The sequence below is a fragment of the Triticum dicoccoides genome, chromosome 2B (genome assembly GCF_002162155.2).
Source record: "Triticum dicoccoides isolate Atlit2015 ecotype Zavitan chromosome 2B, WEW_v2.0, whole genome shotgun sequence".
NCBI lineage: Eukaryota > Viridiplantae > Streptophyta > Magnoliopsida > Poales > Poaceae > Triticum > Triticum dicoccoides.
The window spans coordinates 814,136,514-814,154,726 of NC_041383.1; positions in this window are offsets into that span (position 1 = coordinate 814,136,514).

The window sequence follows — 18,213 nt, forward strand, 5'->3', positions numbered from 1 at the left end:
TTGCTAGCAATGACAAAAGAACACATACCATGTGACTCGTCAAGCCGCTTGTTCACAAGAGCAATGTCGGCATCCGCCACATCAAGCTGTCCCCTCAGTTCGGCGAATTCAGCAGTCCGGTCAACCGTCGGACCCTTAGCCATCTGCACATAATACAGTGCGATCATTACTTGGGACTGTGATCCTCCGTTTGCCACCTATGGCTGGCAACCAGAGTCTTAGGGGCTACTATCTATGCGGAGCACACCTAGCATGTGCGGTGCGACCGAAAAATTACGTATTTAGTTGCGTACCTCAAAGCCTTTGAGAAGGATCGTAAAATCTTCATTCAACCCGCTTTTGGCGGATGAAATCTTCTCAAACACCATACCCATTAAAGTACGGTGGTCCTTGAGAGAGCGGCTCGCTCTAGAAGTCCCGTCAGTGTATCCGCCTGAGTGCCGGACAGCCCCGGACTCTTCCTATTACCCTCCTTGGGAGCCGAACCCTCCGGACTTGGGGTCACCGAAGCATTGACTTCTGGCCTTGATGGATCAGGAATCATCCGTGATGACACCTCAGGGTCGCCCGCCCCGTGGGCCGGGGAGACAGGTGGAGTTTCACTCTCCATCATCTCCGGTAGAAGATCCCCCAAAGACGAACTCTATTGAGAAGAGCTACTAGCCGGACTGCAAGATAGATCCTGGTTATTGCTCCCGAAGGAAAAAGCAGTATATATTTATACCTTTAATTTACTTACAACTCGGTGGAGGGCTGGCCCGTTTGCGGGCGTTGCGCGGTGAGGACGCCCTCTGGGGCAGGGCCCTTGAATAAGTTTTCTTCCCTTGCTTGGGCACCTCCGCTTCCAGGTCTTCGGAGGCGCCCTTTTTCCTCCTGCGGGGGGAGGGAACCTTAGATTCGCCTCCCCGATTATCCTCCTCTTTTGGAGACATTAATTCCCCCGGTTTGGATGTACAATGTATGAAGCTCGTTCTCAGCTTCTTTGCTCCTCCCTTCATCTTTTCCTGATGGCACTTGATTGGGTGCGTGTTTCAGCATCCGAGTTAGTGCCGGGTTCGGCAAGCCTTTGGGAAGAGGGGCCGGACACCTGATCCTCTCCGCCTTCTTTAGCCAATCCTGGCCGCGGACAGTTTTCAGAATAAAGTTATGATAAACATGAACAGAGTGTTCGATTGCAAAATTACTTATTGGGTATCTGGACGATTGCAGTTCAAACCCACATCCTCGATGGTGTCCGGACACCTCACGCGAGATCCGAAGAATAACTTATACATCCCTTCGAGCGTCATGCCGAAGAAGTGCTGAATAGTCCACAGTCCTTCTGGGTTGAACTCCCGCATCCGGAGAGGTCGACGTTTGCATGGCAGGACTCGACGGACTAGCATTACCTGAATTACTTTGATGAGGCTGATATCCCCCTCAAGAAGCCCCTGAGTGTGGCTCTGCAGTGTCGTTATGTCACTGGCAGGTCCCTAGGACCTCATTCAGCCCGAGTGCACTAGACACCATTGCATTCATAAAAATGAGACTGTCGTCCGCAAAGAGTACGTGGTTTACCCAAGGCGATTGATAGCTAACTTGGATTCCTCTGTCAATGTTGACACCTCCATAAAAAATCAACAAGGAAGTGAAACCTTCTGCGCAGAGAAGGAACAAATAAGGTGAAACGGGGTCCCCTTGACAAAAACCTCTTGAGGGTGTAAAATATGGCCACCACTACCCACTCGCAGGGTCCGTAAATCTGACAGAAGTGACACACTTCATAATCAATCATATGGCCACCACTACCCACTGGCAGGGTCCGTAAATCTGGCAGGCTAGGAAAAACGGTTCGAATATATAATGACCTGGCCGCAGCATGAGGACACGCTGTGAAAAATTGTCAGCAGATTTAATTTATGAAGTATTGTGCTCTCTACGGTGGTATGTGGAAATTATGTTGCAGAGCTGGACACAATTTAAGTGTTCGAAATTTACTTTGGAGTATTCGAAGATGGAACCCGCCTTGCAATGCCGAAGATAATCTGCACGTCGGACTCATCGTCATTGAAGCCTGGTTCAGGGGCTACTGAGGGAGTCCTGGATTAGGGGGTATCCGGACAACCGGACTATATACTTTGGCCAGACTGTTAGACTATGAAGATACAAGATTGAAGACTTCGTCCCGTGTTCGGATGGGACTCTCCTTTGCATGGAAGGCAAGCTTGGCGATTCAGATGTTAGATCTCCTCCTATGTAACCGACTCTGTGTAACCCTAGCCCCCTTCCGGTGTCTATATAAACCGGAGGGTTTAGTCCGTAGGACAAGAACAACAATCATAATCATAGGCTAGCTTCTAGGGTTAGCCTCTATGATCTCGTGGTAGATCAACTGTTGTAATACTCATATCATCAAGATCAATCAAGCAGGAAGTAGGGTATTACCTCCATCGAGAGGGCCCGAACCTGGGTAAACATCGTGTCCCCAGCCTCCTGTTACCATTAGCCTTAGACGCTCAGTTCGGGACCCCCTACCCGAGATCCGCCGGTTTTGACACCGACAACGACGGCGTCGGCTTGCTGAAGACACCACGTGATGCAGTTGAAGTCCATTATTTGCACATCTAAAATAGTGCAGGCCAACAATAATAATATAAAAATATGAAAATCCTTGCGTAATTAATTTACGCAGAATTTATTTAAAGATATGTGGCCTGCCGCCGAAGTCAATGTCAATGAAGGGCGTCGTCATGATGCGGTAAAGGCATGGCAAAGCCTGAATTCACAGGTCGGTCCGAGTTCTAGATGCGGCGTTTGCCGAGTTATGTACGGAAACTGACCAAACCACCATGCGACTGTCGTTAATGCCGCCAAACAAGCAAAAATTGCTAAGATTAATAGCACCTGATTTATTTGTTGTACCAGTCCGAAGAAAAGTGACTCCCAAAATTGGGACTCGATCCGCATACCCATTGCCTAATGGGCGGTGAAGCGACGGCATGGCGATGCTGATAAGGTTGGCTCGCCCCCGATCGGCTGGCGACGCCGAAGTCTCCGGAGTATGTTGATAAAGGGATGGCAAAGCCCCCGGTCCAGACAAGGTGACGGAGCAGGTTTGTAAGGAGACATTGCAGCTGCCATGTCAGCCGAGGTGTGAAATAGTTCGGCGTGATGGACATTGGCTCGAAGAAGCAACGGTATGGCCATGCCGATGCAGGTCGTAACTCATAACATGGTCAATGCCGGTTTGATGAAGGGACCGTGCGGCGAAGCCGGTGTGGCCGCTCCGTGTAATCCATGGGCAGCGATGTTGGTGATGATTCATCCTTCGTGATGCTGAACTCTTGTTCGGCTTGCCGAGATGATGATCAGAAGAAGTTGAGCTTGGCTCAACAAAGCGACGACGTGTCTAGCGCAGGTCGGCAACCGTGGAGAAACGTTGTCGGGCTAGTTTGACACCGGCGCAATGGTGAAGTTCATATTGGAAAAGACTTTAAAATTAGTGGGACGCATTTGGGAACAAAACACAATACCCCATACAAAACTTCTTTCAAAAATGATGGCCTAAATCCCGTTCATAAAAAAGATGAACTTGGGTCGGATTCGTTCTCGCGCAGAAAACAAATCTGTAAAGTGATGCAGTAATCAAAAGGTTCCCGGAGATTGGATGGTCGGATTGAGCTGAAATTTTGAGGGGCGGTATATAGGAATTGCATAGCTGATCAAAGGTTGGGTCTTCCAAAGGACGTCCGAGCTAGATGCTGGACACCACTCTCCAAACGCGTCCAAATTCCCATCCAGATCCGATGGGGCTCTGGTACATCGGAGACCGGCGGAGATTGCTCCATCAGAATGCGATGATATTTTACTATGTTGTTGTAGACTCAATTCCGCACAATTCCACCGAAGGAATCGTCAAAGCGATGCTCCAAGAGGAGGTGGTAGAGGATACAAGTTCGTTGTTCTGAAAAACAGCACGATCGCCCGAGGGCAATGCTGACGTCGAGCCCCCGAGCTCCATGGATGATTCCTCCATGATCTTGATAGAGGTCGGAGTTGATGTTGGTGAAGGCCCTCATCCGAACATGATGATTAGAGGTAGGGCACAGTCCTCGGTCAAGCCAAGGTGATCAGTCGAGGCGGCGACGAAGACGCCGACATGGCAGTTGATCTGCATGCGAGCCATTGATCCTGTTTGCCGATCAAACAGCAGAACTCTCAGTGAAAGCACCATTGTTGGTGTCAAAACTGGCAGATCTCGGGGTAGGGGATCCCGAGCTAGGGATTTAGGATCGATGGTAACCGGGATGATGAACACTGTGTTTTACCCAGGTTTGGGCCCTCTCTATGGAGGTAAAACCCTACATCCCGCTCTTGTTTATATCAATGGAGTATTAAGTACAAAGTTGATCTACCTCGAGATCATATGTTGTGGTCTAAAACCTAAGGGTATGAGGAATAATGTCATGGTCAATATCGACTAGCCTGGCCTTGGCTTATATAATGTACCAGAGGCCTAGGATAACAAGAGTCCTAGTCGTATACGCCGGTGGAGAGGAGTCCTTGTCTTGATCACCAAGTCTTGTGGAATCTTCCTCATATATGTCATCAGTTGTCCGAACTGGCCCATTAGTGAACCGCCGTGGGGGGTCCTCGGCCCGACCCACTGGTCCGGAGACGACGTGGTGAGTACCCCCTAGTCCAGGACACCATCACCCGTTCGGTCGGACGGGGTCCGAGCAATGAGGAAAGAAGTATTCTCAATCAACTCCGCGAGGCACTCCGACAAGAGGAGATCTGGCTGCGACAATGATACAGATATTTGTATCTTCGAGAACAGGATCGGAATACGGGCTACTTCCACGCCCAAGCTGTCCAGCGACAATGTATGAACATGATTGAGTTGCTTGAAAGGGCAGACTGGCGTATATGTAAAACGCCGGAGGAGAATCATGAAGAAGTCCAAGAGTTTTACCAAGCTTTATATACCACTCAGGGGTTTCGGCCGATGGATGATCTTCTCAATTATGTTCCTTCCATGGTGACTGACCAGATGAATTACCGACTAGATATGCTATACAGGGGCGACGAAGTCAGGACGACGATGTTCATGATGGCTCCGTCAAAAGCACCGGGGGTGGACGGCTTCATGGCGGGGTTTTTTCAGCGATACTGGTCTCTGCTGAAAGATGGTATAGTCTCGGCCGTCTTGGATTTTTTGAATGGGGGAGTCCTACCCGAGGAGATGAATGACACGTCTATCACCTTGATACCAAAGGTACGACAACTGCATCGAATCTCTTAGTATCGACCCATATGCTTATGTTCTGTGTTGTACAAGATTGCTTCAAAATGCATTACCAATAGAATGAGGGAATTTATGGGTGAGATCATAAGCGAAGAGCAAAGCGCGTTTTTTCCTAGGCTCCTGATCACAGAGAATGTGCTCATTGCGTATGAAAGTGTTCATGCAATGAGAAGAAGAAAAAGAGGGAAGAACAGTGCTTGTGCAGTCAAACTCGACATGATGAAAGCATACGACCGAGTAGAATGGGATTGGGATTCAGTTCACAGTTTGTTTGATTGATTATGAAGTGTGTCACTTCTGTCAGATTTACGGTCCCTGTGATTGGGATTCAGTTCACAGTGTGTTTGATTGATTATGAAGTGTGTCACTTCTGTCAGATTTACGGACCCTGCGAGTGGGTAGTGGTGGCCATATTTTACACCCTCAAGAAGTTTTTGTCAAGGGGACCCCGTTTCACCTTATTTGTTCCTTCTCTGCGCAGAAGGTTTCACTTCCTTGTTGATTTTTTATGGAGGTGTCAACATTGACAGAGGAATCCAAGTTAGCTATCAATCGCCTTGGGTAAACCACGTACTCTTTGCGGACGACAGTCTCATTTTTATGAATGCAATGGTGTCTAGTGCACACGGGCTGAATGAGGTTCTACAAATCTATGGTGACTGCTCCGGTCAGTGTGTTAATAGAGACAAGAGCTCGGTCTACTTCAGTCCTAACACGGCCGAACCAGTGCACCAGATGTTGAAGGCAGTTTTGAACATCTCGGCTGAAGCTTTCAATGAACGCTATCTGGGACACCCAACTGTTGTTGGATGTAGTACTAGTGGAACTTTTGAAAATCAAGGAGAGAGGATTAGAAGCAAACTACAAGGAGGAATGGAACTGTTGTTAGAGGTCAGGTTGAAGGCCATGGCCCAAGCAATACCAACAAACTCCATGAGTTGCTTCAAGCTCACCAAGAAGGTCTACAAAGGGTTTTCTTCAACAATGGCTAGATATTGGTGGAGTAGCTCAGCTCAATCAATCGTAGATCACTACACTGGATTGACTGGCCTTCACTTGCTAAATCTAAGGTTGCTGGAGGGGTGGGGTTTCATAATTTTGAATTATTTAATTTAGCTTGGCTCGGGAAGCATGGCTGGAATCTGCTTACGAACCCGGAGTCCCTCTGTGCTCGCGTGGTCAAGGGCAAGTACTTTCCGCAAAGTGACTTCATGGCGGCAACTGTCCCAAAGTGTGCCTCGGCGACATGGCGGGTGATCTACGCGGGAAGACAAGCACTGCGAGCCGACCTAGTAAAGTGAATTGGAGATGGCACTTCGGTGTCCATTTGGCATAATAGTTGGGTCACGAGGCTAATCTCCCTGCGGCCGACCACTCACATAGGCAACCCATATCATTACTAGTGTGTCTGAATTGATCGACGGAGACTGCGGTCTATGGAATGTTGATATGGTGAGACACCATTTTATCGCTCCCGAAGCTGATGCTATTATCAATATCCCGCCGAGGGCTGGAGGAGGAGATGATTTGTGGGCATGGACAGCAGAAAAGTCGGGTATCTACACTATGAAATCAGCGTACCGCTCTCTCCTGACTTTGAACGAGCATTATGCTCTAAAGGAAGGGACGGTCACGGAATCTTCAAAGAAACAGAAACAATTGTGGGCAAGGCTTTGGAAGCTCAAAGTTGTGCCAAAGGTGCGAGTGTTTTCATGGCGAGTGCTAAGGGGAATTCTTCCTACTCAGTGCACTTTAAAACATAGACGCATAGCTGATTTCGCAAGGTGTAAAGTCTGCCTTGATGCAGACGAGGACATATATCATGCATTGATTAAATGCACTCATGCTAAGCTCTTCTAGAAGGACGCGCGGGAATCCTTATCTGTCAAGCTCCTGGAACTCCATACAGAAACTTGATCAAGAGATGTCTTGTGTGACCCTAGGTTTGATGATGTGGATGAAGCAAAAATTATCACTGTCATGTGGGCGATTTGGACTTCCAGGAATAATATAACACATAATAGGGAGAGCTTGGCTCTGTTTTGCTCTATGAAGATGATCAGAGATACCTTGTCATTGCTAGAACTACCTCAACAACATGCAAGGATCCTACCGGGTCATGGTTGGAGTCTTGGACACCTCCTGAAGATGACTGTATTAAAATCAATACCGATGCTGGAATCTCTACGGTGGCAAGGCTGTGCGGACTGGGAGGTGTCGTCAGATGTTGTTACGCTTTCTTGAGAACCTGGTGTAAACCTGTCCAGGGCACCACTGATCCACTTGTAGCGGAGGCTCTTGCTCTCTGTGAGGGTGTGGTGTTTGGTCAGCTATGAGGCTTTGTGCGAGTGGAGATGGAGACCGACAGCTTGTTGGTTGTGAATCTTTGGAACTCGCGCCGTTCTTCGCGCTCGCTATTAGCGCCTGTGTTACTTGATATTGAGGGACTAGCTGCTTCTTTGTCCTTTTTTTATTATTCGTCATGTAAAGTGACATGCCAATATCCCCGTCCATCTGTGTGTAAAACATGCTTGCACGTCGGAGGTGATGGAGTGCTGGATGAACAGTCCTCCGGGCTTGCTGATCACCAGTCTTCTGGCTAACAATGCCGGAGCGCTTCCGTTTGAATAAAGCCCTCAATTCCCCGCAAAAAAAGAGAATCGATTGGTTTTTCTTTACCTAATAACAAAGCAAATTGGGTTTCTTTCGTCCGTTATGGCATTTTTCAGAAAAGTCACTCTATTTCAGAGAATTCAACCCGCAGTCCTGTTTTAATTTAAAACGAATAGTTTTTTTCATATTTTACACAAAAGTCCGTGTGTTTTGTTGAAATCAACCTGCAGTCCGGATTTAAGTCACACCCGAACCGTTATTTTGAATTTTTCAAAAATCCCCCTGATGTTTTAGGTAATTATTCCGCGGATCATATTTAAGTCAAACAATGTTTTTTTAAATCATCCATATCTTTTAAACCGTAACTCCGATTTGAACATGTGATATATGAAATTTGATTAGAAAAATATGTAGAATATGAATATGAGATTATTTTTACCTATTACGTATATTTAAATATTATTTTGAAATATATTTAAGTCAAATAAATGGTTTTCTAAATTATCCGCATCTTTTAAACCGTAACTTTGATTTTAACATATTATATATGAAATCTTATTAGAAAAAATATGTGGAATCTAAATATGATGTTAGTTTTACCTGTTAAATATTTTTAAAATATCGTTTTGGGAGCAAACTTATAATTTATAGCGTAAGATCCGTTTTCGTTTCGTACCGGCGGCGACCCAGATTGCAAATAAACACCCCACTATAACAATATAGAGAAAAGAAAATATCGATAAGTACACATGCATACCTCTGAAAAATGTCGCAGGGGAAAACAACAAATTTCTCATCGCGAGAGTGAGAGAAAGCGAGAGAGAGAGAGAGAGGGAGGGAGGGAGAGGGAGGAGAGAGGGAGAGAGAGGCGCCTTAGGATTAAACATATTCAAACACGTTTTTTTTGTTTTGTGCGAACACCTAGGCCATCGCCGGCGAGGGTGAGAAGGAGGATAAGGGGCAACACAAATATGATGCCTCGCAAAAATAAAGGGGGTGGATCTATTGTGGTCTTGGGTGATGGTTTGTTGGGTTAAGAGTGTGTGTTATGTTATCTCTCCCGTTGCAACGCACGGGCTCTTTTGCTAGTTTATACTAAAAACTGGATCGATTAGGCAAGCCAACCGTCGTGCTTGTGCGTGCGTACGTGAATACAGGTGTGTTCTGCTGTCGTGCGTGTGCGCGTATGTGAGGATCGATCAAGCTAACTGTCATGGGCCACCCTGGGTTTTTTTTTGAGAAAAGGGCCACCCTGGTTAGTCAAGCGAATTGTCGTGAGGATTGATTAGGCGTTCTGCTGGGTTGGGCCGGTGCGGAGGTGCGGGCCAAAAAGGGTTGACCCGATGCTTCGCACAATACCCCCGCACCGGCCCAACACGGCTCTTCAGCTACCCTGATGGGAATATCCTATTTGCCGCGCTTTGCGTCAAACTGCCGGCGCTTCGCTCAGCGAGCGACCGAGCAGCGACGCGATGGGCCGGCCCAGTTAGGAAGACCTGCACGTACAACCACAGCAACCAGCCAGCCGGTTTTGGGAACCTTCCCTGAACCGGTTTGTTGGTTCTTTTTCGGGTTTTCTGTTTTTTTTTTCTGTTTCTGTTTCTTTACTTTTTTCGTTCTGTTTCGTTTTTATTCTTTTTTCCTTTTTACTTTTCAAGGTTATTTTATCTTTAAACAGGTTCATATTCATAATCAGTTCTTCATTTTGAAAAATATGAAAAAAAATTGAATTTACGAATTTGGAAATTTTGAACATTTTTCAAAAGAAGAACACCTTTTCAAAAATTGTTCGTATATTCGAAAAATGTTTTCATTTTTTTAAAACTGTTTGGCAATATTGAAAAAGGTTATTTTTTCGTATTTCGTTCATGCATTCAAAAATTGTTCGTGTTTCCAAATTTTGTTCTAGAAATTCAAATATATACGTCATTTTAAAAAGTTTCCTGTTTGGAAATTTTCTTCACAAATTCAAAAATTGTTCATGTTTTGAAAATTTATTCGAAAATTCAAAAAATGTTTGTGTTTTATTTTTTGTTCAAAAATTCAAAAATGTTCATGTTTTCAATTTTTGTTTGCATATTCAAAAAATTTGTTTAGGATTTTCAGAATTGTTCTCGATTTTGAAATTTCGTCTAAAAATCAGAATATGTTCGTGATTTGAAAATTTTGTTCACTAATTTGGAAAGTGTTCATATTTACACAAAAGTTCGAAAATTAATGGTTTTAAATTTTTTCCAAAAAACAGTATTTTATTTCAAAAAAAGTTCGCATTTCCAAAATTTGTTCACAAATTCTGAAAATATTCGCATGATTACATTTTGTTCACAAATTGGAATATGTTTGGGAATTTCAAAATATATTCCTGTTTACAAATTAAAAAAATATTTTCCTTATAATTTTTTTCGAATATTCACAAAATATTCATGTTTCAAAATTGTTTGTTCGGAATTTCATGAATTGTTCCATTTTTTGAGATATTTGGTCAAAAATTCAAAAAAAGTTTGCGGTTTCAATTTTTTTTCAGAATTTCATAGTTTGTTCACGTATTTGAAAAAATATTCCTGTTGTTGAAAATGTGTTCAGAAATTCATAAAATGCTTGCACATTTTCAACATATACACTTTCAAGAAGAAGCACACTTTTTTCAAATCACCTTCACAAATTTTCTTCTTGCTTTTTGAACAAATTTTCGAAATCTGTTTGAAAATTCAAATTTTGTTCACATTTCCTCAAAAATTCTTTTACTGTTTTCCAAATGTGTTCAGTTTAAAAAATTCTATATGCTACACTACACGTACAGAAAATAACATTCAAGGGGGAATAACTGTTTTCGGAAAATGTGAGTTTCCTAAATCGAATTCACGGATTTGAAAAGTAGTGTAGTTTCTAAAAATATCCCCGTTCTGAAAAAGTGTTTAAGTTCGAAATTTAAAAAAAATCAGATTCGCAGCTAGCTGTTTGTCCTTATATATTGGCGCTGTTATATCAACCAGCAACCACGTCGGCTCACATGGGTAACAACGCTAGCATATGCATATGTGCAGGAGAACTTGTTGCCTATCATTTTCATTAAGGCTTCTTTCAATGCATTGATGCTCAGATAGGATCCTAAGCGATACTCCAGTGCAAGTAGTCGTCGCTAGGTGATCTACGGACCTAGATGTATTTTTACTTCTGGTGTTATTTATACTACCTTGATAGTTGATGAATAGATCGAAAGCTATTCTTGTCAAAAAAAATAAAATCTTTGTACAACTTGTTGCCTATCGGTTTCATTAAGGCATCTTTTAATGCATTGATGCTTAGATAAGATCCTAAGCCATAAGAGAAATATTTATAGAAAGGCGCTGAAAAACAAGAGCAGACTCTGTTCCGTTCAGAACGTGAAAATACCACCCGCGAACCAGTGACGGTGTCAGGTTGAAGCGTCAAACTGTGTAAAAATAATGTAGCTATGCCTATAGCCAACGAAGTGTTAGCTAGTCAACTCTCAGGCCAAGGCATTGGTTGCCTGGGGCTGGCTCCGCCACTGACAGGAACCAGAATCGGAGTGAGCCTTTGCAAACCAAATCGACATAGAAACAGGAACCAGAAATTCTTAATATACTAAACCTGACTAGGTTTCTCTTACCCTTTTTTTTTACTTTTTCTTATTAGTAAAATTAGCACCAATGGGTGGGTGACACGTGCTTTAGTGGGGGATCTGGTCGTGTAGCATCTGTGTGCAGGTAGCGATTCTATATTGGATTTGCTCTAGAGTTTGGTATTGATTGAGCGTGCCGGAGCGGGGTGTTTCCATTGGACTGCATGCGTGCACTGCATGCGGCAGGGCATGTTTTCATTGGAGTGCGTCCTGCATTGCATGCATGCGCCGGCGTGTTTCCGTTGGAGTGCATGCGTGCACTGCATGCGATTTTGATTTTGGCGGTTTCAGTTGGATCTGGATGCCGCTATGTTGACTGCCGCTTTGTTTATTTCATCTGTCGCATGTGTACACCTGCGTGTCATCGCGGGAGCTCGGCCCGGCCTTCTGGCGTGCTTCGTCATTGTGGTGGGAGTGTGCCACGTGTGTGGTTGCTTTCAATTTGATTACCATCTAGAGCACGTGAGCCTTGGTCTCAGTCGTCTGTTTCGTCTGTTCTGGTTGCTTCGCGGGGCATGCTTGGATCCAAGGGACTATTTTTAGTCTGACTAAAACTAGTCTTTTTTATAGGCTAAAGTTCCAATCACCCTGACTAAAGAAAGGCTAGAACTAGTCTTGAGACTAAAAAATTTTAGTCAGGGGAACCCTACTAAAATGTGGATTAGTTCTCTCTCTCCTCATTTAACTCCTCTCCTTTAACACATGCGAGTTCTGGATTGGAGAGTTTGGAGGATAATAAATGTTCATTAACTCGATTTTAGTCTATTTAGTATTTGTATCCAAGCATGGGTGAAGCTAGCAAGTTTTAGTCCCACTACTTTTAGACATGGGACTAAAACGTATCCAAGCACCCTCTGAGTTATATCAGCATGTACGCATGTTCCGAGAATCAAGGCGGTGCTGTCGTTCCCGTAATTTCCGGACGCCGCTCTTCTTGGCTGTTCTGATCGCCGATGGTTCTGGTGGCCTGCGTTCCTATAAATAAGGGTTCGGGCTTCGTTCCCAGCCAGCGTGCTGCTAGCCTTGTGTTTTGCTCACTAGTAGAAAAAGGGTTAAATGTGAGACACATTAGTCCCGGTTTGTAACAGAACCGGCACTAATGTGTCCATTAGTGTCGGTTCCAACGGCTAGGCGGGAGGAGCTCTTTAGTACCGGTTCATGGAGAACCTTTAGCACCGTTTCGTGCCACGAACCGGTACTAAAGAAAGTGGTGGCAGGATGTTGTCAGAGTGGGGCCCTTCCAGCACCTTTAGTACCGGTTCGTGGCACGAACCGGTACTAAAGGTCGTCCTATATAAACCCTTCGTCCACCCGCACTCTGTTCTTCCCCCATTCCCCTCTCCCTCTCCTCTGTTCTTCCCTTCTTCCTCTCGAGTTCATCACAAAATTTGCCCCAAATTTGTCGAGATTTGCAGGCCCCCATCCATTCAAATGATCACCAAGGTTAGCAACTTTGTCCTTTCATCTCTCATTGCTAGATTAGCTCTTGCATTGGTTTATATAGTGATTAATTGTGGGTTTTAGTAATTTGGGAGGAATTATATGTGGTAGTATTTGATTTACATGCAATTTGAGGCCAAAAGAACACTTAGTTTGCATATGTAGGTGTGTTTTACTTAGTGCCTTCTAAATCTCCATCGTAACCACCGTCAATCGCCCGCACCGTCCCGTCGCCGGCACCACCTTGTGGTGAGCCTATTGTTCATGAAATTTTATATAAAAAATTGATGTTTGTGTGATTTGGATATATAGTTACTCGTATAATTATCTTACCCGTACGTTGTTTGTTATACATAGTGCCATGGTTTTGATATCCGTCCCCGTCGGCCCTCGTCCTTGTTATGATTCGGATGTGGTATATTCTCTTTTAAAACTATTTATTGCATTTCGTGTTTATGGCAAATTATGCGCCCATCAAGTTGACATAGATATTTTTATCTAGGAGGTATGTGAACCGGAAATTCCAACTGACCCTATTGTCGAGAGGTTAAATTTAGTTGAAAGAGAAAACGAGTACTTGAAAGAAAAATTGAAAAGAATTGAGGGGGAGAAGATGGAATTGGAGTTGCATGTTGCCGATGTCGTCGATGATCACAAGATCAAGATGGAGAAAATGTGCTTGAAGATTAGAAATATTAGAAAATATGCCATTGATAGTGAGGCTTGGTATCATTATGCTGTTGGATCAATTGTTACCTTAGTTGCGATATTGATCGCATTTGTTGTTGCATTTAAATGCTTTAGCTAGAGAGTTATTTGTTTGTTGCATTTAAGTGTTGTATGAACTTTATGTATGAACTTGTATTAATTTGGTCTATTCGGTGTTGTGTAATGAAGATGAGCCGGCAATGGATGTACGATGACCGATGCTCTCCCCAGTCCGTTGAGGGTGTGCATACTTTTCTGCTTGCGGATGAGGCAAACAAGCGGGCGGATGGTTTTATGCCTTGTCCATGTGCTGGCTGTAAGAATGGTCGCAATTACGTCAAGAACCATTCACGTCCACCTGTTTGAGTCCGGTTTCATGCCCCACTATAATGTTTGGAGCAAGCACGGAGAAAGAGGGGTTATGATGGAAGAGAATGAAGAAGAAGAGGACGACGACAGCTATCTTGGCCATGGGTTCCCTGAATACGATGATACAACAATGGGGGAAGAAGCTGAGCCGGTAATGCGGGAAGAAGCTGAGTCGGCAATGCGGGAAGAAGCTGAGTCGGCAATGCGGGAAGAAGCTGAAGAAGAGGCATCAGAAGAGCCCGTTGATGATCTAGGTCGGGCCATAGCCGATGCAAAGAGAAACTGCGCAAGTGATTTGGAGAAGAAGAAGTTGCAGCGCATGTTAGAGGATCACAAAAAGTTGTTGTACCCGAATTGCGTAGGTGACAAGAAAAAGCTAGGCACCACACTGGAATTGCTGCAATGGAAGGCAGAGAATGGTGTATATGACAAGGGATTTGGAAAGTTGCTGGTAATGATAAAGGATATGCTTCCAAAGGACAACGAATTGCCCGAGAGTACGTACGAAGCAAAGAAGGCTGTCTGCCCTCTAGGGTTAGAGGTGCAAAAGATACATGCATGCCCTAATGATTGCATCTTCTACCGCGGTGAGTACGAGGATTTGAATGCTTGCCCGGTATGTGGTGCATTGCACTATAAGATCAGCCGCGATGACCCTGGTGATGTCGAGGGCGAGCGCCCCAGGAAGAAGATTCCTGCCAAGGTGATGTGGTATTCTCCTATAATACCATGGTTGAAACGTTTGTTCCAAAACAAAGAGCATGCCAAGGCGATGCGATGGCACAGAGAAGACCGTAAGAAAGACGGAAAGTTGAGAGTACCGGCTGACGGGTCGCAGTGGAGAAAAATCGAAAGAAAGTACGAGAAGGAGTTTGCAGATGACGCAAGGAGCGTATGGTTTGGTCTAAGCGCAGATGGCATTAATCCTTTTGGGGAGCAGAGCAGCAACCATAGCACCGGGCCTGCGACTCTATGTTTGTATAACCTTCCTCCTTGGTTGTGCATGAAGCGGAAGTTCATTATGATGCTAGTGCTCATCCAAGGCCCTAAGCAACCCGGCAACGACATTGATGTGTACCTAAGGCCATTAGTTGAAGAACTCTTACAACTGTGGAATGGAACAGGTGTACGTGCGTGGGATGAGCACATGGGGGAAGAATTTGACCTAAAGGCGTTGCTGTTCGTGACCATCAATGATTGGCCTGCTCTCAGTAACCTTTCAGGACAGACAAACAAGGGATACTGCGAATGCACACACTGTTTGGATGATACAGACAGTATATATTTGAATAGTTGTAAGAAGAATGTGTACCTGGGACATCGTCGATTTCTTCCGAGCAGGCATCCCGTAAGAAAGAAAGGCAAGCATTTCAAAGGTGAGACGGATCACCGGACGAAGCCTCGCCACCGTACTGGTGCTGATGTACATGATATGGTCAAGGATTTGAAGGTGATATTTTGAAAGGGTCCTGGCGGACAACCTGTTCCGAAGGACGCTGACGGACGCGCACCCATGTGGAAGAAGAAATCTATATTTTGGGACCTACCATATTGGAAAGACCTAGAGGTCCGCTCCGCAATCGACGTGATGCATGTGACAAAGAATCTTTGCGTGACCCTGCTTGGCTTCTTGGGCGTGTATGGAAAGACAAAAGATACACCTGAGGCACGGGAGGACCAGCAACGTATGCACGGAGAAGACGTCATACATCAGGGTCATGCAAGCTACGCTCTTACCAAAGAAGAGAAGGAAATTTTCTTTGAATGCCCGCTCAGTATTAAGGTACCGTCTGGCTTCTCGTCGAATATAAAGGGAATAATAAAGATGGCAGAGAAAAAGTTCCAGAACCTAAAGTGTCATGACTGCCACGTGATTATGACGCAACTGCTTCCGGTTGCATTGAGGGGGCTTCTACCGGAAAACGTTCGATTAGCCATTGTGAAGCTATGTGCATTTCTCAATGCAATCTCTCAGAAGGTAATCGATCCAGAAATCATACCAAGGTTACAGAATGATTTGGTGCAATGTCTTGTCAGTTTCGAGTTGGTGTTCCCACCATCCTTCTTCCACATCATGACGCACGTCCTAGTTCACCTATGCGAAGAGATTAACATTTTGGGTCCTGTATTTCTACACAATATGTTCCCCTTTGAGAGGTTCATGGGAGTCTTAAAGAAATATGTTCATAACCGTGCTAGGCCAGAAGGAAGCATCTCCAAGGGCCATCAAAATGAGGAGGTCATTGAGTTTTGTATTGACTTTATTCCTGACCTTAAGCCGATTGGTGTTCCTGAATCGCGGCATAAGGGCAGACTGGATGGAAAAGGCACGCTAGGAGGGGAACAAATAATATGTATGGACGAACATTCTCTCACTGAAGCACACTACACAGTTCTACAGAATTCCACCTTAGTGGCTCAGTATATGGATGAACACAAGAATTTGCTACGCTACAAACACCCGGAGCGGTCTGATGACTGGATTAAATGTGAACAAACCTGGACTTTCGCCAGCTGGTTGCAGACACGTACCATGCATGACACCTCTATTGAAGATGACCTGTACTTGTTGTCCCAGTTACCATCTTTGAATATAATGACTTTCAAAGGGTACAAGATAAATGGTAATACATTTTACACGATCGCCCAAGATAAGAAGAGCACCAACCAAAATAGTGGTGTCCGCTTTGATGAAGAAACCAAGACGGGAAAGGAAACATATTATGTTTATATACAGGACATATGGGAACTTGACTATCGACATGGTTTAAAGGTCCCTTTGTTTCGGTGCAAATGGGTCAATATGACACGAGGCAGGGTAACGGAAGACCCGCAGTACAGAATGACAACAGTGGATCTCAACAATCTTGCGTATGCAGACGAACCATTCGTCCTAGCCAATGATGTGGCACAGGTTTTCTATGTGAAGGACATGTCTACCAAGCCAAGAAAAAGAAAAGATAAGGAAGCGAATGCATCGTACGACGAGCCAAAGCGGCACATAGTTCTTTCTGGGAAGAGAAACATCGTGGGAGTGGATGACAAGACAGACAAGTCAGAAGATTATGAAAAGTTTGATAAAATTGCTCCATTCACAGTGAATATTGACCCGAGCATCCCGTTAAATGATGAAGATTTTCCATGGTTACGGCGCAAAGGGACACACGCGAAGAAAAAGTTTCACACCCAAAGATCTGGGATGTGATCGGCTTCACTATCATCACTTTCTTCTGTGTTTCACACCGAGAGGGGAATCTCTGTAATAGTTAGGGTAGTTATGTGTTTTGGCATTTGAAACGCGAAGAAATTTTATGTGCAAACAAATTCTTTCATGCCTTTATTGATTTTTAAAGTTAAGTTATTCACAAACTAGTGATTCACACTAATTTCAAATAATTCAAATTTTAAACTATTCAAATTTGAAAACTACGGGCACTAACAGAAAGTTTGTAATTTTTTGTACCTAAAGCAAAAATATTCACAAAGAAACTCTAAATACACAAAAAAAACACAAAAAAAAATAAAGCAAAAAAAAAATAAAAAAAGCCCGCCTACTAGGCCAGAGCGGCCTGCATACGACTAGAAACCCAACCTGTTGTTGGGCCAGGATGCAGGCCCGCAAAGGCCAAGTGGACCCACAGGGCAGCAAAGAACACGTAGGCCCAGTAGGCCTGCTTTGGAGAGGAGCTCGAGAGAGCGACCCCACGGGGGTTTATAAACCTGCGGTCGCCCCTCAGCTAGCGAGGTGGGACTAAACTTGTCGCACCGCACCTGCGCCAGCGCACCCCCTTTAGTACCGGGTCGTGGCACAAACCGGTACTAAAGGGGGGGCCTTTAGTACCGGTTTGTGCCACCACCCGGTACTAAAGGGGGTCGCTTCCCGCCGCTTGGGCTGGCCAAAACTGGCCTTTAGTACCGGTTGGTGGCACAAACCGGTACTAAAGGCTTCTCCTATATAAACAACACTTACGAAAATTTCAGTTTCTCATCTGGCTTCTTCTCCTCTGCACCGTCGCCCGCCGCCCCCGTACTAAAGGCCTCGTCGCCGCCCCGTCCCCGTCGTCGCCGCCCCGTCGTCCCCGTCATCACCGCCGCCCCGTCCCGGCCCGTCCCGCGTCGTCCCAGTCCTCGTCGTCGGCGCCGCCCTGTACGT